Raw genomic sequence first — 21,628 nt, forward strand, 5'->3', positions numbered from 1 at the left:
AGATGTATAAACTTGTTCACATATACCAGAACAAAGTTATCTTTTATCAGTACTTCTGATGGCACTGTTACACATTTAAAATATCTGCATCATGCTTATACCATATTCATCTGTCTAATTATCTGTTGTAAGCAATTTTTAAAACAGCAATTGTCATTGTAAAAGCTGTGCACTTCATTTTCTAAGAGTGCTGTAGGAATTAAATCAGCCTAAAAACCTATGACCCGTGGATTATCCAGTAAAGTGCAAGAGAGAAGCAGAGAAATCTGGACCTGTCATTCCAATTAAAAAGGAATTTATAGTCCAAACTAGCATTCATAATTTCAGACAAAATATAAAAAAATAGGGCCAGGCAAATAAGTTCACTTGTTTTGTCCAGTTCTTCAGGGACAGTTCAGTTTAATGATCAGTTCATTTATTTATTCAGCACTTCTATCATGTAATCATTCATTCCTAAGTTACTTACTAATTCCTTGGGGGACAGTAAAGAAGACAGTAGCGAGTAAAGAGTAGGCAAAACTGCCATAGAGAACCTTGAGTATTTTGGCAGAGGAAGCACAAGGAAGTGCCTTGTGCACTTCCACGGGAACTCGTGAATGGAATTAAGCCAATTCAGAAGGTCAGGGAGGGAGGTCTCTGAGGAACACATGTTTAAGTATAAATGGATGAGATTGTTTCGCATTTGAAATGGAATCACTTATGGATTTCCACGTGAAATGTCTTGGTGTAAATCTGAAGATATTTATGTGACCAGAGTAAGTTAACAACCCACTAGGCCAGATCCCTTGAGGGCGGGACCATGTGCTGTGCGTCTTTGTGTTTTTGGCATCCAGCAGTCTGCCAAGAGTGTGGTGCGCACACAGTACATGGTATTGAAATAATTCATAAATAAAAGCAATGCCCAGTTTGTTGCTTTTGCAAAACATGCCAATTTAGGTAACACATATTTTCAATGATCAATAAAGTTGTTGTTTTTTTTTTTTTTGAGATTGAGTCTCTCTCTGTTGCCCAGGCTGGAGTGCAGTGGCGCGATGTCGGCTCACTGCAAGCTCCACCTCCCGGGTTCATGCCTTTCTCCTGTCTCAGCCTCCCTAGTACCTGGGACTACAGGTGCCCACCGCCACGCCGAGTTAATTTTTTTTTTTTTTTTTTTTTTTTTAGTAGAGACGGGATTTCACTGTGTTAGCCAGGATGGTCTCGATCTCCTGACCTCGTGATCTGCCCCCCTCAGCCTGCCAAAGTGCTGGGATTACAGGTGTGAGTCACCGCTCCCGGCCAAAAAGCATGATTTTTGAAAAATCTTATTTTTCAATTTTGTTTTGCACTGCATTTCTGATTTACTGGATTTGTTGAAACTTAACATGTCTGTAGACTGATTTGTATTTCCTCAAAGCTAAGTTGGATTTTGATATGAGCAGTTTTGCTACTAATATTGGGCAATACTGGCTTAATCTAGGCAAATACAACCGGATCTGGTTTCTGGAATTGCCTGGACTCCATTTTAAATCTGAAAGTTCTTCTATGCCTTTTTATAATCCTTTTCTTGAAGGTTATTTATTTTCATCATGATGCTTAATTCTTACTCAGAACTTGCTAAGTAGAAAAAAAATTTTAAATTTCTTTTACTTTATGAAAAAGTCAAATATTTCCACTTTTTATGTTTTCTTCTTATGTTTCCCCTTTTCTCTCCAATATTACCATCTGCTTGTTTTATTCCTGTTCCCAGTGATACCCGCAGTGAAATTTCCATCCACAGTCTCTGTTGATTTATGCTCGGCTGTGTTTATTTCTGGCATTGCTAACTTTCTTGATATGTCTGGGACTTGGGCTTATTACACTAACTCTAGGTTCAGGTTTCCCTCTCACAACATTTACTCCACACCTACTTTGAACTTTTCTTAAGATGAGAGCTTAAATTACTAAATACGTTTCTTTCCCACTATAGATTTCAGGGTGGAAAAGAAGTGGTTACAGGGGAGAAAGAGAGTTCAAAATGTTCAAAAATGCCCAACTGTTTTCAAAACTTGGAAGTGAGGACAAGCATTTTTCCTTAATTGAACTTCAGATAGATCAGTCACCCTAGCAGTGGTTGCCCTGGGGCATGTTCCCAGCATCCATTAGGCTGGTTGGCATTTGAATTGGTGATGCACTTCTCTCCAAACCCCGATAGATACCTGATGTTTCAATGAGCATCTGGATTGCAAACCTTGCAAATGTCCTTAGAAATCACAGAGTGTGCCTGGGTGAAAAGGAGAATCTGCTCATGTGTAGCCAATGTTTGTTTACAACAAAGGCCTGGGCTAGGAATTTTGGTAGTGGCCAACCACTCATTTTGCAACAGATCACTGATGAAATTTGATTGTGTAACTTTCTTTCTCAATCCAGCTGTTAGTTTACATCCTGAAGGATAAGAATTGATCACTCTGCTAGTTTTATCCTCCCTGCTATAACTGCAGATGTTATTCAGATTCATAGGCAACTGATTGTCCTAAAATTTTACAGAGTTAATTGTCTCCAGAGATGTCATCTACATATGTGGAAATCATGGACAAGGTGCGGGTGATCACTGTTGAGACTCCTAGTCCAGGCCTTTGCAGCAAGCAAGCATTTGCTATAGAAGAGCAGGTTGCCTTATGACTCAAGTGAACCCTGTGATTTATAAGGAAGATGACTTCTTTAACCACAGAATTCTTCACTTCAGGAATATTTACAATGCCTCCATGAAGTGGAAAAACTTCAGGTATTATTCCCATATACCTCAGTTCAAGAGAATATATGATTAAAGGATGTGGATAAGCTTCATACAACGCAGCAGTGGCCAAAACAGCAGCAGCAGCAGCAGCAAAACTTTGACACTGGAAAAAGCTCGAAGTCTGCGGTTTTATTTTTGTTTAGTTAGAGATGGAATGCCACACAGTAAATCTATCAGTTCCAAGTGCCAAATTAATAGAAGTGTTAGTATGGCATTGAATTAGCCAAATGAGAAGCAGGGAATTGACAAAGAAAATGAATTATCATGCATCTGCTTATCATTTCAATAAGGAGATGCAAGATGCAAGAAATAAATCACCTGGATGGAACAAGGGCCAGATGGTGAATATGCATGTGCACGCGCATATGTATATGTCATCCTCTGACATGGAGACTTAGCATAAGGCAGGACTGGGGTGCAGCGGGCCAGGAAATAAGCTTGCAGTTCTTCTCAGTGTCCTTGAGCTTGAGGTAGTACTGTTGCGGTGCGTGCAGCGTGCGCTTGGTCTCGTCATCCACAGACACCTCCATGGGATCCTGCACAGACTCCCTGCACACAGGCCAGATCTCCTTGCTGGAAGTGTAGAGGCTGAGGTGGTGGCTGCAGTGATGTTTTGTGAATAAAGAATGACCCAGAATGTGAAATGTTGTAATTAGTAGTCTTCATCTTTAGGGGATTTACTTCTAGCTACAGCTCTCCAAAACTGGAAGGAGGGAAGAGAGAGAGAGACTAAGATTTTTTCTTCCCTTGGCATACTTGGGTAAAATGACACATTCCAGATACACCAAGGGCCACTTATGTTGTTAGAATAGCATGTTCTCACTCATAGGTGGGAATTGAACAGTGAGAACTCATGGACACAGGAAGGGGAACATCACACTCGGGGGACTGTTGTGAGGTGGGGGGAGGGGGGAGGGACAGCATTAGGAGATATACCTAATGCTAAATGACGAGTTAATGGGTGCAGCAAAACAACATGGCACATGGATACATATGTAACAAACCTGCACATTGTGCACATGTACCCTAAAACCTAAAGTATAATAATAAAAAAAATTAAAAAAAAAGAAAATAGAAAAAAAACAAAAACTTGCCAACAAAGAAAAGCCCAAGACCAGAAGGATTCACTGGAGAATTCTATTAAACATTTAAAAAGTTAAAAAAAAAAAAAAAAAAAAAGAATAGCATCTACTTAAAGCCCATCTATTGTAGGATTGAAGCTTCTACCAACGCAAGTTACTTGTGAAATGGGATAACATTTTAGGCTATCTATATAGGCTATCTATAGGCTTTGGGGTCTAAATTTTCTTCCTTCATTCCATAAGTGGTGGTTTTACAGTCTACCATTTGCCTGAGTCAATTTCAAGATGTAGCAAGACACAGTCCCTTCCTTCACAGAATGAATATACTATCCAGTGTAAAATATTTGTGATATAACTTGATAAATGCTACGGTGGACAAGCACAGACTTCTGTAGAATCACAATCTAACTCAGGATTTGGGAAATGATGAGGTAAGGAAACCACTCAGAGAAGATCACGTCTGACTCAGTCCCCTTGTGGATTCCTACTCTTCTTCCTGACTTTGAAATGTCAGAGCACTGTGGCACCCAATCTTTGGTTCTTTTCCCCTTTCTATCCTTATAACCTAAGGCTGAATGAAGACCTATCATTTTAAAGTACATTCATGCACCACACTCACATCTCAGCTCTGCCATCGCCCTTGGTGTGGAGCCTCAGAGTTTCACCTGCTCACGTCCTCTGTAGGTGTCTGCAGGTAACCCAAATTAAGCCTGTGCCAAGCTGACCTTTGGTTTTGTTTGTTTTTTGTTCACATTCTTGTTCCTCCTCTTGTATTCCCAAGTTCACACCATTTACAATGCTGCTTAGGCCAAAATGCCTAGAAAACACTCTTCACTCTTTGCCCTGCTTATGTTTTAAACAGATCACTTCTCACTATGTCCGTCAGCACCACCCCAATTCAGACACCCAGTCCCCAGAGTGAAATACTTTAATAGTCTTTTAAAGGTCTGCCTGTGTGATGTTGTTGCCACAGGGTTCAAGCTTTGTCCTCTAACCCCTGCAGAGCTAGTAGCAAGATTCCATCTGCACCCTCTACTCATTGGTATGGCAATGACCTTGGGAATTGCATCCCCTCAATTCACAGCCAAAGTAGGAGGGCTTGCAGGATGGTTCCTGTTGACAGGGGCTGCTTTCTGAGAAGTCTCGCCAGCTCCATCCCTGCCTAACTTCTCAATTTGGTTGTGTATTTCTTTTTAATTAGCTGGTAATTCTTTTTTTTGAGGCGGAGTCTTGCTCTGTCGCCCAGGCTGGAGTGCAGTGGCGCGATCTCGGCTCACTGCAAGGTCCACCGCCTGAGTTCACACCATTCTTCTGCCTCAGCCTCCCGAGCAGCTGGAACTACAGGCGCCCGCCACTAGGCCCAGCTAATTTTTTGTATTTTTAGTAGAGACGGGGTTTCACCACGTTAGCCAGGATGGTCTCCATCTCCTGACCTCGTGATCCACCCGCCTCAGCCTCCCAAAGTGGTGGGATTACAGGCGTGAGCCAGGTGCCTGGCCATTAGCTTGTAATTCTTAGATATAAACAATTAGCAACTGCATCCTCTCGTGGCATGCGGAAGAGAATGAGGTACCAGGGCCCTGCCTCTCTCTGCTCTCAGCAACATGGCAGAACAGGATGCAGAAAATGAGCTTTTGGATTATGAAGAGCCCCAGGCTTCTCCAGGGAGCACTCTGGTTCCCCGTAAGAAAGATGTCAAGGGATCCTACGTTTCTGTTCACAGCTCTGGTTTCCGGGACTTTCTGCTGAAACTGGAGCTCCTGAGGTCCAGCATGAGTGCATTCTCCAGGCCACCCTGGGCATGGACATCCTGTGCCAGGCCAAATCTGGGATGGGCAAGACGGCGGTCTTTGTGCTGGCCACTGTGCAGCAGATCGGGCCCATCAACTGACAGGTGACAGTCCTGATCGTGTGCCACACAGGGGAGCTGGCCTTCCAGATCAGCAAGGAGTATGAATGATCACTTCTCCAAGTAGATGCCCAGTGTCAACGTGTCCATGTTTTTCGGAGGCCTCTTCATCAAGAAGAATGAAGAATTGTTGACGAACTGTCCTCATGTCATGGTGGGGACCCCAGGTCGGATCGTAGCACTTGTGCAGAACAGGAGCCTCAACCTGAAGAATGTGAAGCACTTTGTGCTGGATGAGATGCTGGGGTGGCTGGACATGTGGCGGGACATGTGGGAGGCCTCTCACCTTATGTTCCAGCAGAAGCAGTGAATCATGCTCAGTGCCACGCTGAGCAAGGAGATCTGGCCTGTGTGCAGGGAGTCCATGCAGGATCCCATGGAGGTGTTTGTGGATGACGAGACCAAGTGCACGCTGCACGCACTGCAGCAGTACTACCTCAAGCTCAAGGACGCTGAGAAGAACCGCCAGCTTTTTGATCTCCTGGACATGCTGGAATTTAAACAGGTGGCAATCTTCATCAAGCTGGTGCAGCCCTGCATGTCCCCGGCCCAGCTCCTCATGGAGCAGAACTTCCTGGCCACGGCCCAGGAGGAATGCCTGTCATGCTATCAGCAGTCCAAGGATTTCCAGCAGTGGATCCTGGTGGACATTCAATCTGTTTGTAGTCAGTTGCAACATCCACAGGGATATGGAGGCTTGGGAAGATATTTGGCATAAACCACTGGCTGCAGACATTTTTCTTTATTTATAAAATCTTCGACGGCCTCTGTGCAAATCTGTCGATAACTTCTCTTCTATTCTTTTGTTATCATCCACACCATGATCCCATCCACTTCACTGGAGGAATTTACTGAGGCAGCCCCAAGCCTATATCTCAGCAGGTTTGCTCAGAGTCCCCGCGTTCACTTTCAATCACTTCCTAACCATTGTAGGAATTGAGTGATTCAGCGTCGTCTTAACTATGGCATGCCTGAAGACTCAGACACCTACCTCCACCCAGTGGCCTGTGCAGATTGCTTTGGCACTAAAGGCCTGGCCATCACTTTTGTGTTTGAGGAGAATGATGCCAAAGTCCTCAATGACATCCAAGACCGGTTGGAAGTGAACGTGACAGAGCTTCTGGAGGAAAGCAACATCTCCACATATGGTGAGCAGAGTCCCAACCATGGGCCTCGACGGCCTGGAGTGGTCCTGCTGGCCGTGTGTGGCTTCCTGTGTGCCAGGTGGGTCTCTCTTTTGACTGTCCAAAACCTGCAGATTTGTGTAAGAATATATTGTGGAAAAAAAAACCCAGATATTTTATAGACATCTCCCCCTTCCCTTTAGGATGTGAGGTTATAAGGGAGGTGATGAAAGTTTGTTTTGATTGTGCTAAGAAAGAAGCCAATCTTTTGGTTTACTCGAATTTACAAGAATATTATATCATTTTTCCTTTTGAAATGGGTCTTTTTAATACAATGCAGGCACTTAATCCATGTCTACAAAAATGCCAAACATCTGGATGATAATAAAAATTTAGTAAAAAACAGATATTTCCAAATAACTGGGTGTTTGATCTAAAATAAATCAAACAGCCTCATTTTTTTTTGCTGCATTTTTCACACTGAAATTGGATTTACTTGTTGGACCTGACTGTCAAAGCCTTTAAAAAAAAAATGAGTAACTGAAAATTAGGACAAAGCTCTCAGAAATGCAACGGGAGTGGCTCTAGGTGATGTGAGGAAAGCTTCAAGAGACATGTTTCCAGTTTTGGGAAGCCCTCTGCCAGTCCTCCAGGCTGAGAAAACTGAGTCAGCCATGGAGGTTTGAGAGGTTTACTCACCAGTTTTCTAAGCCTCCAACAGGTGCAGGATTACTCTCCCAGTTCTTACTGGAACACACAAAATATCTCCTTTAATCAGCGAGGAGAAAGCACCTACAAAGGGGCCTCAGTGGATGCCTGGAGGCTTCAGGGAACAAAAGGGTTTTGTTGTCCTAGGGATAGCATTATCCTTTGTTGTGTGTATTAATTAATATGGAGGGAAAGGCAGGACTACGTTTGTTAAAACGGTTTGTGGTAAATAAGTCAGCCGTTGTGCTGAGTGATTTACAGTGGGCAGAAAGCACAGTGGCCTATGACTAATATCCAGGGCATGGTGTGATTAGATCATAAAATTTTATTGTATGGTTATTTATTTAGATTTCTATAAATTAAACAGGCATTTGACCTGAGTGGTATACAGATTTGTAGAATAAAAAAGAAAAAGTACTTATTTTGTAGTGTCTGATCAAGGGCACAAATTTGATGACCATCTCCGTGAAATCTGAAGCAGCACAAATTGATTTCTTGCTTGCTCAACTGTGTATCTTATTTTTTGTTTGATTTTAGGAAATGGATCAAAGCACACACAATAGTTAATTGCTAATACACTTCTTAAATAAATATACTAAATGTTGTTGTTTGTTTAATTTGCTGTTGGGGCAGCAAAGATGATAAAACTTTTTCTAATCTTGCTTCTTTACTGTTTGACATCTACCAATACATTGTGAGAAGCATCGTAGTGGTAGGTAAAATGGTTTTGTACAAAAGTAAGTTTTTTTCCTTATTGTAGATAAGCATCTCTAAGAAATATGATTATTTATACATACTATATACCAGAATTAACTGCCTGAATATTCAATCTTTGGGATTTTGTTGGTATCCTGGGAGCCCTAGCCCTTATTTTCTCTGGGCGAGTTAGCTCCAGGAGGCCAGGAGATGCTGTTCCTAGCACCAAGGCTTGGTGTGGGGGTATGGCTGTCTGGGAGTTCAGTATAGGGCCCCAAATCATTCCCGTCAATCACTTGACAGCAAGAGGGAGACAACTTCACTCCTGGTTGCCTTGAAGGTATCCTAGTCTGCCCTAAAGGCAAAACCTATTCTGACACCAGCCAGGTTGACCTAAGGCAGCCATCCTCACCTCTGAAGTGCTGCCAAAAACCACGGTGCACTCAGGAGAGCTTCACACTGCACCTCCACCTCTTCTTAATAAACATCATCATTTCATAGTTACGAGGTGCCATCTATTTACCCAGAAAGATGAATCTGATGACCATTCAGACCTTGCAACTCTGGCTGCTTTGAGGAAGAGTGCCCTCAGTTTCCCTGAGCTCAAGGTGTTCTATTGTGACTGAAAGTTAGCACTGAAGGAGAAGGATGCCAGTGTAAACGTTCCCTCATGCCCCTCCACTGCCTCCCTTCTGAGTCTGCAGTCTGCAATGTCCATTATACCACTCTGTATGTATTATACCACTCTGTTTGCCTTTGCCTACCCATAGCTTAGCTCTCACTTATGAGAACATACTTGGTTTTTCTCTTAGTTACTTCACTTAGAATAATGGCCTACAGCTCCATCTAAGTTGCTGCAAAAGACATTTTTTTCTTTTTTATGGCTGTGTAGTATTCCATGGTGTATATGTATCATATTTTCTTTATTCAGAAATCAATTGATGTACACTTATGTTGGTTCCATGTCTTTGCAATTGTGTACTGTGCTGTTATGAACATATGCATGCAGGTGTTCTTTTGATATAACGATGTCTTTTTCTTTGGGTAGATACTCACTAGTAAGATTGCTAGATTGAATGGTAGATCTACTTTCAGTTCTTGGAGAAGAAAAACAATTTAGCTATAATGATTCAAAATAATAGCCAAAGGAAAATCATGGTCCGGGAAAACGGAATGACCCTCAGTTTCCTTTTGTCCTCCGGCCTCCCAAAGGTGTTGCTTCTTGGGAAAATACAATCTCCACAGAGAATCAAACATCTAAACTTCCAGGAAGTCAAATAGTACTTTGTTAAATAAAGGACTTTCCTGCTCTAAGTAAATATGGTACGAAAAAGCTAACCACCTTTCTTTGGAAGGGACTTTTGGAATTGACTTTGCTTTTATTAATTTGGGCTTGGGCTTGGGTTGAGGCAGCTAAAAGTAGTTGTTACTCTCAATGCTGTTTCTACATGAAGCTTTAGTGGAAAAAAATTATGCATGAATTAAAACAACTGCAAAGGCATTTAAGGCAGGTGGTTTAAAACACAGACCAAGTGGCTTTGCAACAAACAGATTATTTCTGTATGCACGTGCAAAATGTTTGGTCACTCCATTGCTAGAAGTACAACAGTGTAGATGAAAAACATCAGTGTATGTGGGGAATCTGAAGACCACCTTCTTTGTTGGCTGTGGCTGAAGGCAGAAATAACTATAATCACTTTTTACTGCCTAAAGATTTTATGTAAGCAAACTCAAGCCATAAGCCTTGAAAGTGGGATTGTTTTCTCAGCCTTTTCTCCAACTGCCCTGGACCACTGCTTCTTATGCTTTTTTGCCAAGTTTTCGTAGGTTTGGGTAGTTTGGTCTTTGCAGTTCACCAGTTGGCATTAGGGAAACACCCTTTACTTTTTAGTGTGGTCTCTGTTGATTACGATTTTGGTGGCAAGGTAGAAAATGAGCATGTATTAACAAATAATAAAAGCACATCTCTCAAGTTCATTTGCACTCTGAAGATGAGATTGTGAAAGGTTAAGCTGTCAAGTAAATGGGAATGCACTGAGATGGCTGGACCTTGTCCAACGATACCTGTAGCAGCTGTCAACCTAATTAAGCCAGATGTGTGTTCAATGTAAACGGACCTCCCAAGAGGAATAATAACAGATTTCAGGCTCTGGAAAGAGACAAAAGATGGGGGAGGGGATGCGTATGAGAGGTGAGGCTAAGATCTATAGAATGTTTCTGATGTCAATGTCACTCCTACCTGGAAGACTGTTAGCTCATTAGTGTCACCTTGATTGAACTTGATTGAAACAGTTCTATGGGTGGGTGAGAAAAGTGGTTTAAGTGAAGTCTGGGTACATTTTCATAGTCAATAAACTGGTATTTGCTGAACTCTTTCATCTTCAACACATACACACATGCATGCACACACACACACACACACACAAAACCTTAGCCTGACTTTAAATCCTTAGTAATTTAAAAAATGACATTTAAGCCATGCCAACTTTGACAGCCCTTCAAGGGAGTATGTGAGCCATGAGCCAAGAAAAGGACACCAACAGGCTTTCAGATGCTCTCAGATTACATGCGATTCACAAATCAGGATGCACGTTGGTTATACTTTCTGCAACCCTACTGACTACTTAAAACAAACATTCTGTAAACCGTAAAATGTGAGGTACAATAGTGAGTGTTATGTTAAAAAAACACTATAACTTCCAGACAATTTTTTCCATTCATGCTATAAAATGTCATATCTCCAAAACAGAAGTGTTTGAGAGGCAGACCTTTAAGCTTAGCCAGGAAAATGCTTCTCAGAAAATTTTCCTTCATGTCGCTGAATTTAGTAACTACCTTGATGAAACCAGTTCTAAGTTGCTATGTCTCTAAGAAAATTATAAGAAACAGCCAACCCCTTTTGAGAACTTGGTAGCTGCTTAATACTTTGTTTATAGAGAAACTTCATTGATTTTGATTGATTGACATTAAATACTATTTATTAAACAAACATGTATTTACTCTGGGCCAGACACAGTTTTGAGTACTTTAAGAAATTAATTTATTTCATGCTTATAGCAACCCTACAAAGTAGGTACCATTAATAATCCCATTTTACAAAACAACAGAGCCAAAAAAGATTAAGTGGCTTGCTGAGGTCACACAGCTACATTCCTAATGTACAGAAATGTTGATGACCTAGTAGGATCCTCTCTTGTAGGAGGGACCAGAGTAAAGAATGTGATACAGATCTTTCCGGAATAGCATAGATTCAACTGCAAATGGCAAACTTCTATCTCAGTAGATGGAGTGGAAGTTTTTCTCAAGCACGCTTATTTGGGAACAATCAGACAAGTGAGATTAGACCCCAGTGTGACATGCAACGCTTATGTGGCCCATAAGAGAGTTGAAAGTCAAGGCTGACTCTTAAATCTTGCTCAAATAAAGTGAGCATTATTTAATGCATCCACCTCAACTTTGACACTTAACTGTTCTTATTTGACAGAGTTAGTGATGGAGGAAATTCACTAAATCATTCATTGATTCTAGGTGCCAGGCACTGTGTTGACTTCTAGAACCACACATGGTACAGACCTTAAGGAACACAGAACCTATATAGTGGATTGAATAGTGTCCTTCCCAAATTCATATCTACCTGGAACCTCAGAATGTGACCTTATTTGGAAATAAAGTCTTTGCAGATATAATTAATTCAGATGAGGTCGAACTGGATTAGATGGGCCTCAAATTCAATGATTTGTATTCTTTTAAGAGGAGACATTCACAGAGACAAAGACACACAGGGAAGAAGGCCGTGAAGGCAGAAATTGGAGCGATAGATTTGCAAACCAAGGAACGCCTTGGAACAGAGGCATTATAACCCAAAAGGCATGGAACAGATTCTCTGTCAGAGTCTCCAGATGGAAAATGACCCTGCCAACACCCTGGCTTCAGACTTTTGGCCTCCAGAACTGTGAAAGAGTAAGTTCCTGTTGCTTTAAGCCACCCTGTTTGTGGTACTTAGCTATGGCAGCCCCAAGAAACGACAGGTTTGGGTACCAGGAAATGAGGTGCTGCTGTAACAAATGCTTAAAAATATGGAAGTCATTTTGAGACTGATTAATGGGCAGAGGCTGGAAGAATTTTGGGGACCATGGTAGAGAAAACCCAGATTGCCTCAAAGAAATGATTTGTGGCAATGTGGAGTGAAAAGCAATTCTGGTGAGAATTCAGATGGCTGTGAGGAACACGGTAGAGAAAGCTTACAGCATCTGAGATAAAACATGACAGCTTGGCAGAAATATGAATGTTAAACATGCTCCTGGTGAGGTCTCAGAAGGAAATGATGAACATATTATTAGGCACAGAAGGAAAAGCCAGCCTTGTGACAGGAAATTTAGCTTGATTTAAGATCTTGAACCACAGGTCCTATCTCCTTTATTATTGCTGGTTATAGAAATGATTGTACAGCAGAAATTTTTTGAGCGAAATACTATGATATAATAAAATTATACATATTATCCCTTTTCAAATTTCAATCCTTCCCCCAAATCGTAAGAGACAAATCAGTTCAATGTTTGATGCTCCACATAAATGAATTTTAAGGTATTAAATGAGAAAGAAAAGCAGAGATCTGACTTTACACAATGTTGTTTAATCTCAGAGTTTTAGAATTGGAAGAAATCTTAGAAATCGCCTAGATTATTCCTGGTAGGATGTTTTTATCCCCTTGATACCATCTCTATAAAATCATCAAATATTTTTAATTGTTTATACATTTTTTACTTCCTATATTAATTTATCTGTGACAGTACAATTCCAGTTATTAAAATGTTTTTCACTCATATGTTGACCAGTTGGGATTCTTTCCTCCATAATGACCCAGGATGTCTCTTAAGCTTGTGTGTTACAGACTTCTAAATATTAGAAAATGTGTTACTTGACAAATCTTGTCTTCATTTCAGTCTTGTGAATTATTCTTCGCAAACAGTGTTTAAGAGCCTTTCACTATCCTAGTGACACTGTGTGCAATGTTATAATTGATGTTTCCTTTAATGTATGATGTTTAAAGCAGAGTACCAAAATTGAAGTAAGTCCTGATCACAACAGAACATAGCAGGATCTGCACATCTCTTGTTCTGGCACTCTACTTCTATTAATTCATATTAAAACTACATTTTACTAAACCAGCCAGTTCACATAGTTGCATCACATTGTAGTTTAAAGCAATTGATTTCACTCAGTGATATTTACACACATTCTCAAGATGACAAAAAAATTGTCACAATGAAAAGTTTTGGATATTATATAAGTACACATGCCAGGTAAAATATAATATGGAAAAGATTTTTCTATAATATATTGTATATGTTAATCACTGATGAAATAGAACTATTTATATACCCAAAAGTATTTTGGCACATAGACTAAAGGGCAAAAAGTTTTCTCTATAAATCTGTGAAAAAATAAAGTTTTAAATATAGACTGAGGAGTATGAGATTTGTATTTTTAATTAAAAATTATATATTTCATATTGATAAATACAGCATAAAATGTTTTGGGGATGTGCAAAGATTACACATCTGACTTTTATAGATGGCCAAATATTAGCTACATTAAAAAAAACAAAAAAGCTGAATTTTTTAGATTTTATAGCAATACTGGTGACTGGTGATGAGGTATTCACAGGAAGCTATTGCATTTGAGATATGCTGCATGCCCTACTAAAAGCTAATGCCCACCTCAAATACCAGAACACCTGTAACCGATAAGGGTTTTCAACTTTTGGTAGTCAATTGCCACTTACTCTTGCCTAGTGGAAACAGTGTAGAAGCTTTGGTTCTATGGAATTAAAAAAAAAAAATGCATCAACAACCGTAATAATTGCAACAATTATACAACATTTTTATTTATCAGCGATTCCTTGAAACTTCTGCTTCCATCCATTATGGAGTAGCTTACAGAGACCAATAAGCCAACTTGAAAACAAAGAGAAAAATTTGACTAAACCATTTGTTTGAATACAGCGGAGAGCTGCCAAAGCAACTAGAAATTGAAAGATGAGGGGTTTGCAGAAAAAAAAAAGAAACTCAGAGACTTACAAGATTATTCTAAGAGTCACCCTCCTTTGGGCATTTTTTTTTTTAATTATACTATAGGTTTTAGGGTACATGTGCACAATGTGCAGGTTTGTTACATATGTATCCATGTGCCATGTTGATTTCCTGCACCCATTAACTCGTCATTTAGCATTAGGTATCTCTCCTAATGCTGTCCCTCCCCCCTCCCCCAACCCCACAACAGTCCCCAGAGTGTGACGTTCCCCTTCCTGTGTCCATGAGTTCTCATTGTTCAATTCCCACCTATGAGTGAGAACATGCGGTGTTTGGTTTTTTGTCCTTGCGATAGTTTACTGAGAATGATGTTTTCCAGTTTCATCCATGTCCCTACAAAGGACACGAACTCATCATTTTTTATGGCTGCATAGTATTCCATGGTGTATATGTGCCACATTTTCTTAATCCAGTCTATCGTTGTTGGACATTTGGGTTGGTTCCAACTCTTTGCTATTGTGAATAGTGCCGCAATAAACATACGTGTGCGTGTGTCTTTACAGCAGCATGATTTATAGTCCTTTGGGTATATACCCAGTAATGGGATGGCTGGGTCAAATGGTATTTCTAGTTCTAGATCCCTGAGGAATCGCCACACTGACTTCCACAATGGTTGAACTAGTTTACAGTCCCACCAACAGTGTAAAAGTGTTCCTATTTCTCCACATCCTCTCCAGCACCTGTTGTTTCCTGACTTTTTAATGATGGCCATTCTAACTGGTGTGAGATGGTATCTCACTGTGGTTTTGATTTGCATTTCTCTGATGGTCAGTGATGATGAGCATTTCTTCATGTGTTTTTTGGCTGCATAAATGTCTTCCTTTAAGAAGTGTCTGTTCATGTCCTTTGCCCACTTTTTGATGGGGTTGTTTGTTTTAATTGGTCCACAAATTAGAAGCCAAGGTTTTAAGTACAGAAATACAAATAAGAAGCAGAGAGAGACGTTCTTCGCCAGTCGTCGGGGTTTCCTGCTTCAACAGTGCTTGGACGGAACCTGGCGCTCGTCCCCCACCCTGGCCGGCTGCCCACAGCCAGCCCTCTCTCACCTCTTCACAGCGCCCTCGGACTGCCCCAAGGCCCCAGCTGCCGCTCCAGTGCCGCGCAGCCACCGCTGCCGCCGCCGCCACCGCCTCTCCTTAGTCGCTGCCGTGACGACCGCGTCCACCTCGCAGATGCGCCAGAACTACCACCAGGACTCAGAGGCCGCCATCAACTGCCAGATCAACCTGGAGCTCTACGCCTCCTACATTTACCTGTCCATGTCTTACTACTTTGATGGCGATGATGTGGCTTTGAAGAACTTTGCCAAATACTTTCTTCACCAATCTCGTGAGGAGAGGGAACATGCTGAGAAACTGATGAAGCTGCAGAACTAAGGAGGTGGCGGAATCTTCCTTCAGGATATCAAGAAACCAGGCTGTGATGACTGGGAGAGCAGGCAGAATGCAATGGAGTATGCATTACATTTTGAAAAAAATGTGAATCAGTCACTACTGGAACTGCACAAACTGGCCACTGACAAAAATGACCCCCATTTGTGTGACTTCATTGAGACACATTACCTGAATGAGCAGGTGAGAGCCATCAAAGAATTGGGTGACCACGTGATCAACTTGCGCAAGATGAGAGCACCCGAATCTGGCTTGGCAGAGTATCTCTTTGACAAGCACATCCTGAGATACAGTGATAATGAAAGCTAAGCCTCAGGCTAATTTCCCCATAGCCGTGGGGTGACTTCCCTGGTCACCAAGGCAGTGCATGCATGTTGGGGTTGCCTTTACCTTTTCTATACGTTGTACCAAAACATCCACTTAAGTTCTTTGATTTGTACCATTCCTTCAAATAAAGAAATTTGGTACCGCCCCCCCCAAAAAAAAGAAGCAGCGAGATCAGCCGACTATTTGTTAATCTCACCGGACTAAAGAGGAATAAGCTAAAGTTTGTGACTTCAAAACAGCTGAGATGTGAAATAAGTTATTGTTGAGAAAAGAGAGATAAAGAATTAGGACATTTTTTTTCTCCCCTGGAGGCGTTTGCTGAATTCTAAAGAGTGATAAGAAGCTCATCAGAAAGCCACTGAAAAACATACTGGAATTTTCTGGAAATATTTTGAGACAATAATCATACTCAAGAACCGTGATGGAAGAAACCTCAGGATTTCAGGTCGACCAACTGGAGGGCAGTGTCCTAGGAATGAGTGTAAACTACAAGGAGACAGAGCCTTAAACACATTCTAACCTAGCTTAAGTTAGCCTTGTCCTAATTAGATTAAGATGATATGCCTTGAGTGAATCTCACTATCAGAGGACATGTTGCAACCTTTCTGGGGGAGGAGAACAATCAAGAGTCTCCCTGATTTTTCATACATAATATTTAATACTCAAGAAAAAATTAGCAAACTTCTTACCAATGATCCAGTTAATAGAAGTATGAAAAACAGATACAAAAATAACCAAGATTAGTATGCTCCATAATGTAGAATTTGGGAAATAATAATAAAAATCTTAGAATTGAAAAATGTAATAATGGAAATTAAGAAGTTAAAAGATGAGCTCACAGTAGCTAGGATGTAGTAGAAGAAGGAATTGGTGAACTGAAAAATAAATCACTGAAAAATTTCCAGACTAAAAAATGACTGGAAAATAAAAAGAAAAAAACTAAAAAAAAAAAAAAGGGATACGGTTAACAAAAATCAAAATAATTATTCTCATTAGATTTGTTTTAGACAAAATAGAAATAAGAGTCATTCGCAAAAATGACAAAACATGATGGAAACATGAAAATCTAAGAGGGAATGAAGAGTAAGAGAAGATGTAAACGTGAGAAACTATAAACTCATATTTACTATAAAACAATAAAAATATAATCTGATATGATGATTTAAATATATGAACAACCAACATTAACACCAAAAATCAGGTGTTAAATGCAGCTACAAGGTTTTCTGAGTTCTAAAGAGTTATGTGGGAAGCAAAATTATTGATATACATTCATATATTATAAATAATATAACTAAATATAGATTAGTAAAATAACAGATGCGTTGAACTATAATAAATAAAAATTATGTTTTAATCTTTGCGGAAATCACTGAAAATAGTAAAAATAATGCAAGTCAATGTTGAAAAATATTCAATGTCACTATCAATATTGAGCAATTAAACAAGAAATAATAATATATCCACAGTGGAGTACTGCTTAGCCTTTAAAACAAATGAAATCTTGTAATTTGCAACAACATGAATGAACCTGGAGGACATTATGTTAACTGAAGTAAGCCAGAAAGAAAGACAAATACCACATGATATCACTTTTATGTGGAATTTTTAAAAGTTGAACTAACAGAAGCAGAGAGTAAAATGGTGGACATCGAGGGCTGGGGGCAGAAGTGTTTGGGCAGATGGTCAAAAGATACAAAATTTTAGTTCAGTTAGTGTAATAAGTTTGAGAGATTGATTGTACAACATGTTGATGATAGTTAACAACAATGGTATTGTATTCTTGAAAATTACTGAGAGATTTTATGTGTTCTTACCACATACACACACAAGTATGTATGGTAATGCCTATGTTAATTAGCTCAATTTAGCCTTTCCATAATGTGTACATATTTCAAAACATGATGTTGTACATGATAAATATATGCAATTTTTATGGGTTAGTTTTAAAATAAATTTATTAATTAAAAATAAAAATACTCTAAAATAAGAAGATTAAACCAAAAAAAGATGAGAAAATACATATCAAATAGTAAAATGTGAGCTATAACCTAAATATATCAGTATTACATTAAATATAAATGGCCTAAATTATTCAATTAAAAAAAAGATTAACAGTCTGGATGAAAACAGTAACAACAAACAATAACAACCCCTGTATGTGGCTTACATAGCCATAAACCCTTAAATTTTAGGATACAGACCCTATATATAATGATTTGAAATAAAAATAGAGGAATGGATAAAAATGTAACAAACACATTTTTAAAAGAATTAGTATAGTCAGTTAATATCAGGCAATATAGGTAATACAGTGAGAAAGATTGCAATTTTTATAATACTAAATAAACTCAGAAGAAATAGAAAATCTGAATATTCCATATCTGTCAAATAAATATAATCCTTTATTAAATGAAATTTTACAAGAACAGTTTATAATAACAAGAAAATCAAATTTCTAGAAATAAACCTAATGAGGAATAAATGCTGTGTTCTGCTATGTTTGTGGATTAAAAGTTTCAACATGTAAAGCTATCAGTTTGTTCTAAAATTTATCTATAAAACCAATCAAATTCTAATCTAAATTCAAGCAAGTTTTCTGTTATTTCTTTTGTAGATAATAACAAGAAATATCTTTTTTTTGGTTGTTACAGATGACATTCTTGCTCTATCACTGAGGCTGGAGTGCAGTAGTGCAATCGTAGCTTATTGCAGACTTGAACCCCTTAGGCTCAATCAATCCTCTCATGTAGGTGAGATTATAGGCACAAGCCACCAGGCCTGGCTAAGAACTTTCAAATGTTTATAGAGTACTGATGAAGGGTCCCAAGTAACCAAGACTAATCTTGAAGAAGAAAACAAAATTGAAGTCTTACAACACCAAGCACTAAGACTTAATATTAAACCATATGACACTTAAAAATGGATTACAGACTAATGGAATAATACATAATTTAGATATAGATGATATACACAAGGTTGATTGTTTTATGATATGCTGTGAAATAGGGGAAGAATGCAGTTTGAATAAATGTAATTATTCTCAATAAAGAGATTTTATTATTCATTATTCATAATAAAATACATGAATAAATGGGTAGAACAGCTTTAGAGAACAGAATGGTCTTGACTCCTACCATGTATACACAATTGGTACAGTATATACTGGACTATACTTAAAAGTCAGTTTCAGATAGATTTTAAATACACATGAGGAAAGTAAAAAATAAAAAACTTTGCATGTAGGAAAACATTTTGTAACCATCGTGTAAGCAAAATTTTCTTAAAGAGAAAATAAAAACACTGACAATGAAGGTTGATAAACAGTTTAATAAATATAAAAATTATTTATCACAAGACATTATTAATTGAGTAAAATTACAAATCACAGAGCATGAGATTTAGCAATACACATAATGCAATGAAAGGCTTATGTCCAAGAATATATAAATAACTCCTGAAGTGCAATAAGAAAACAACTGACAATCAGAATTTGTAATATGAATACCAAGATATTTAACAGATATTTAGCATAAAAAGGAAATTTTGTCATCCAATGAACACATGAAAACATGATCTCTTCATTAATCATTAGCCTAATGCAAATAAAATCACAATGAGATAACACTTCATGCCTACTAGAATTCAAAGACAAACAACCAGGACAAAACAAAACGAGACCCAAAATACCAGAATTAGGCAAGTAAATGGAACGATTGATATTCTCATTCACTGTTGGTAAGAGGGTAAATTACAATAACCAATGTAAACAAATGGCTGCTGATAGCTATTAAAGCTAAACATTTACATACTCTATGACCTAGAATTCTACTACTATGTGTTTATCCAGTGAAATGTTCACCTGTGTGCAGAAAGTGAAAAGTAAAAATAGAGGGAAGTTCATCATAGCACTATTTGCAATATCCCCAAATGGAAAATAACCCTAAAAAGCTTTATCAACAATAGAATTAAGAAAAGAATATTGTTATATTCATATAATAGAATACTATATAGTAAGGATAATAAATACACTACAACTAAAAGCAGTAACATGGATAAATGCCAAAAGCATAATGACTGAAAGAAGCCAGGCGTGAAAGAACATATATGCTATATAATTTCTATTTATACAAACTTTAAAAATAAAATTAGTCTTCGGTATTAGAAATCACAATAGTGTTTTTGTTTGTTTGTTTGTTTTTGAGATGGAGTCTCGCTCTCTCCCCCAGGCTGGAGTGCAGTGGCGCGATCCTGGCTCACTGCAAGCTCTGCCTCCTGGGTTCACGCCAGTCTCCTGCCTCAGCCTCCACAGTAGCTGGGACTACAGGAGCCGGCCACAACGCCCGGCTAATCTTTTGTATTTTCAGTAGAGACGGGGTTTCACCGTGTTAGCCAGGATGGTCTCGATCTCCTGACCTCGTGATCCGCCCGCCTCGGCCTCCCAAAGTGCTGGGGTTACAGGCGTGAGCCACCGCGCCCGGCCAGCTGTTGTATTTTGAAACCCTAACAGATAAAAGTGTCATCTAAAGCCGACTGAAGTACTGAAAATGAAAGCCAGTGCAAGAGAGGAGAGATGAAAATATCCCTGAAACTATCATTGGAGCACTTGGACTAAGGCTACCAAATCGACCCCAGAATATAAATACAGTTAAGAAAAAAGTCAACTTGTGTAGTTCTACCAATAATAGCTTTTCCATGGCTGCCTTGTTTTAATTTTAAAGTTAAGCTTCCTGGGGATGAACATTTTAAAAGATCATATTTTTTTTTCTTAAACAAGTATTAGCGCCTATTATGTAATAGTCCAATTGCCCAGTGGAGATAGGCAATATTGGCCTTGAGAAAACTGACTAAAAGGGGCAGAGGGTGGAGATTGTGAGATGAGAATTGAGTTGTTTTGCTGCTTCACTGCTTTACTAATCATAGTAGTGGTCATATTTTTTTATCACATGTAGAGGAAGGTTTCTCTCCTGAGTATCAAATGGAAAGCTAAGGTTACAATGGCTGTCCAGTTGTTACTTTACTCAATGCAGCTGTTTTCTGTTATGTGATAGCAATGACCAATCATGGAAGTATTTTCCAATATGCACGTGTGTGTGTGTGTGCATGCCCACATGTGTGTGTGTGCGTGAGTGTAAAACCTTCCATCCCAGACCCGGGGTACATGAACTTTGACTTTTAACTCTGGCAATTATTTCCTTATTGAATATTTTTGATGATTTTACCTAATGGTCTCTGAAGTTATTTTTGGAAACAATTTAAAATCAAAATAAAGAATTGCAATGAATCCCAAATAACGGTGCCAGACAATGTGTTAAGCCTCCCCAGCTCAGTTCCACTCAAGGCAAAACAATTTTAGCTAAAATAAGAATGGCAGATTCAGAAAGAATTATGACAAAATTCAATCCTTGAGTCTCATGGAAAGATTTGATCCAGCAATTCTTTATTCCCCATATAGAAATTCTACTTCACTCATTAAAGTGAGGACTCATAGCTGGAGGCAATATGTATTTCTACAATGAAAATTATTCCCTGATTTTATGGATTGAG

The 21,628-nt window shown here is 39.0% G+C and overlaps 2 pseudogenes; both read left to right on the forward strand.

Moving 5' to 3' along the window:
• Positions 1 to 1,096: 1,096 nt before the first annotated feature.
• LOC129463747 (ATP-dependent RNA helicase DDX39A-like) lies at positions 1,097 to 8,772 on the forward strand (annotated as a pseudogene).
• A 1,113-nt stretch (positions 8,773 to 9,885) lies between these two features.
• Positions 9,886 to 16,223, forward strand: LOC129463748 (uncharacterized; annotated as a pseudogene).
• The last annotated feature ends 5,405 nt before the right edge of the window (positions 16,224 to 21,628 follow it).

Source organism: Symphalangus syndactylus, chromosome 15 (genome assembly GCF_028878055.3).
Source record: "Symphalangus syndactylus isolate Jambi chromosome 15, NHGRI_mSymSyn1-v2.1_pri, whole genome shotgun sequence".
NCBI lineage: Eukaryota > Metazoa > Chordata > Mammalia > Primates > Hylobatidae > Symphalangus > Symphalangus syndactylus.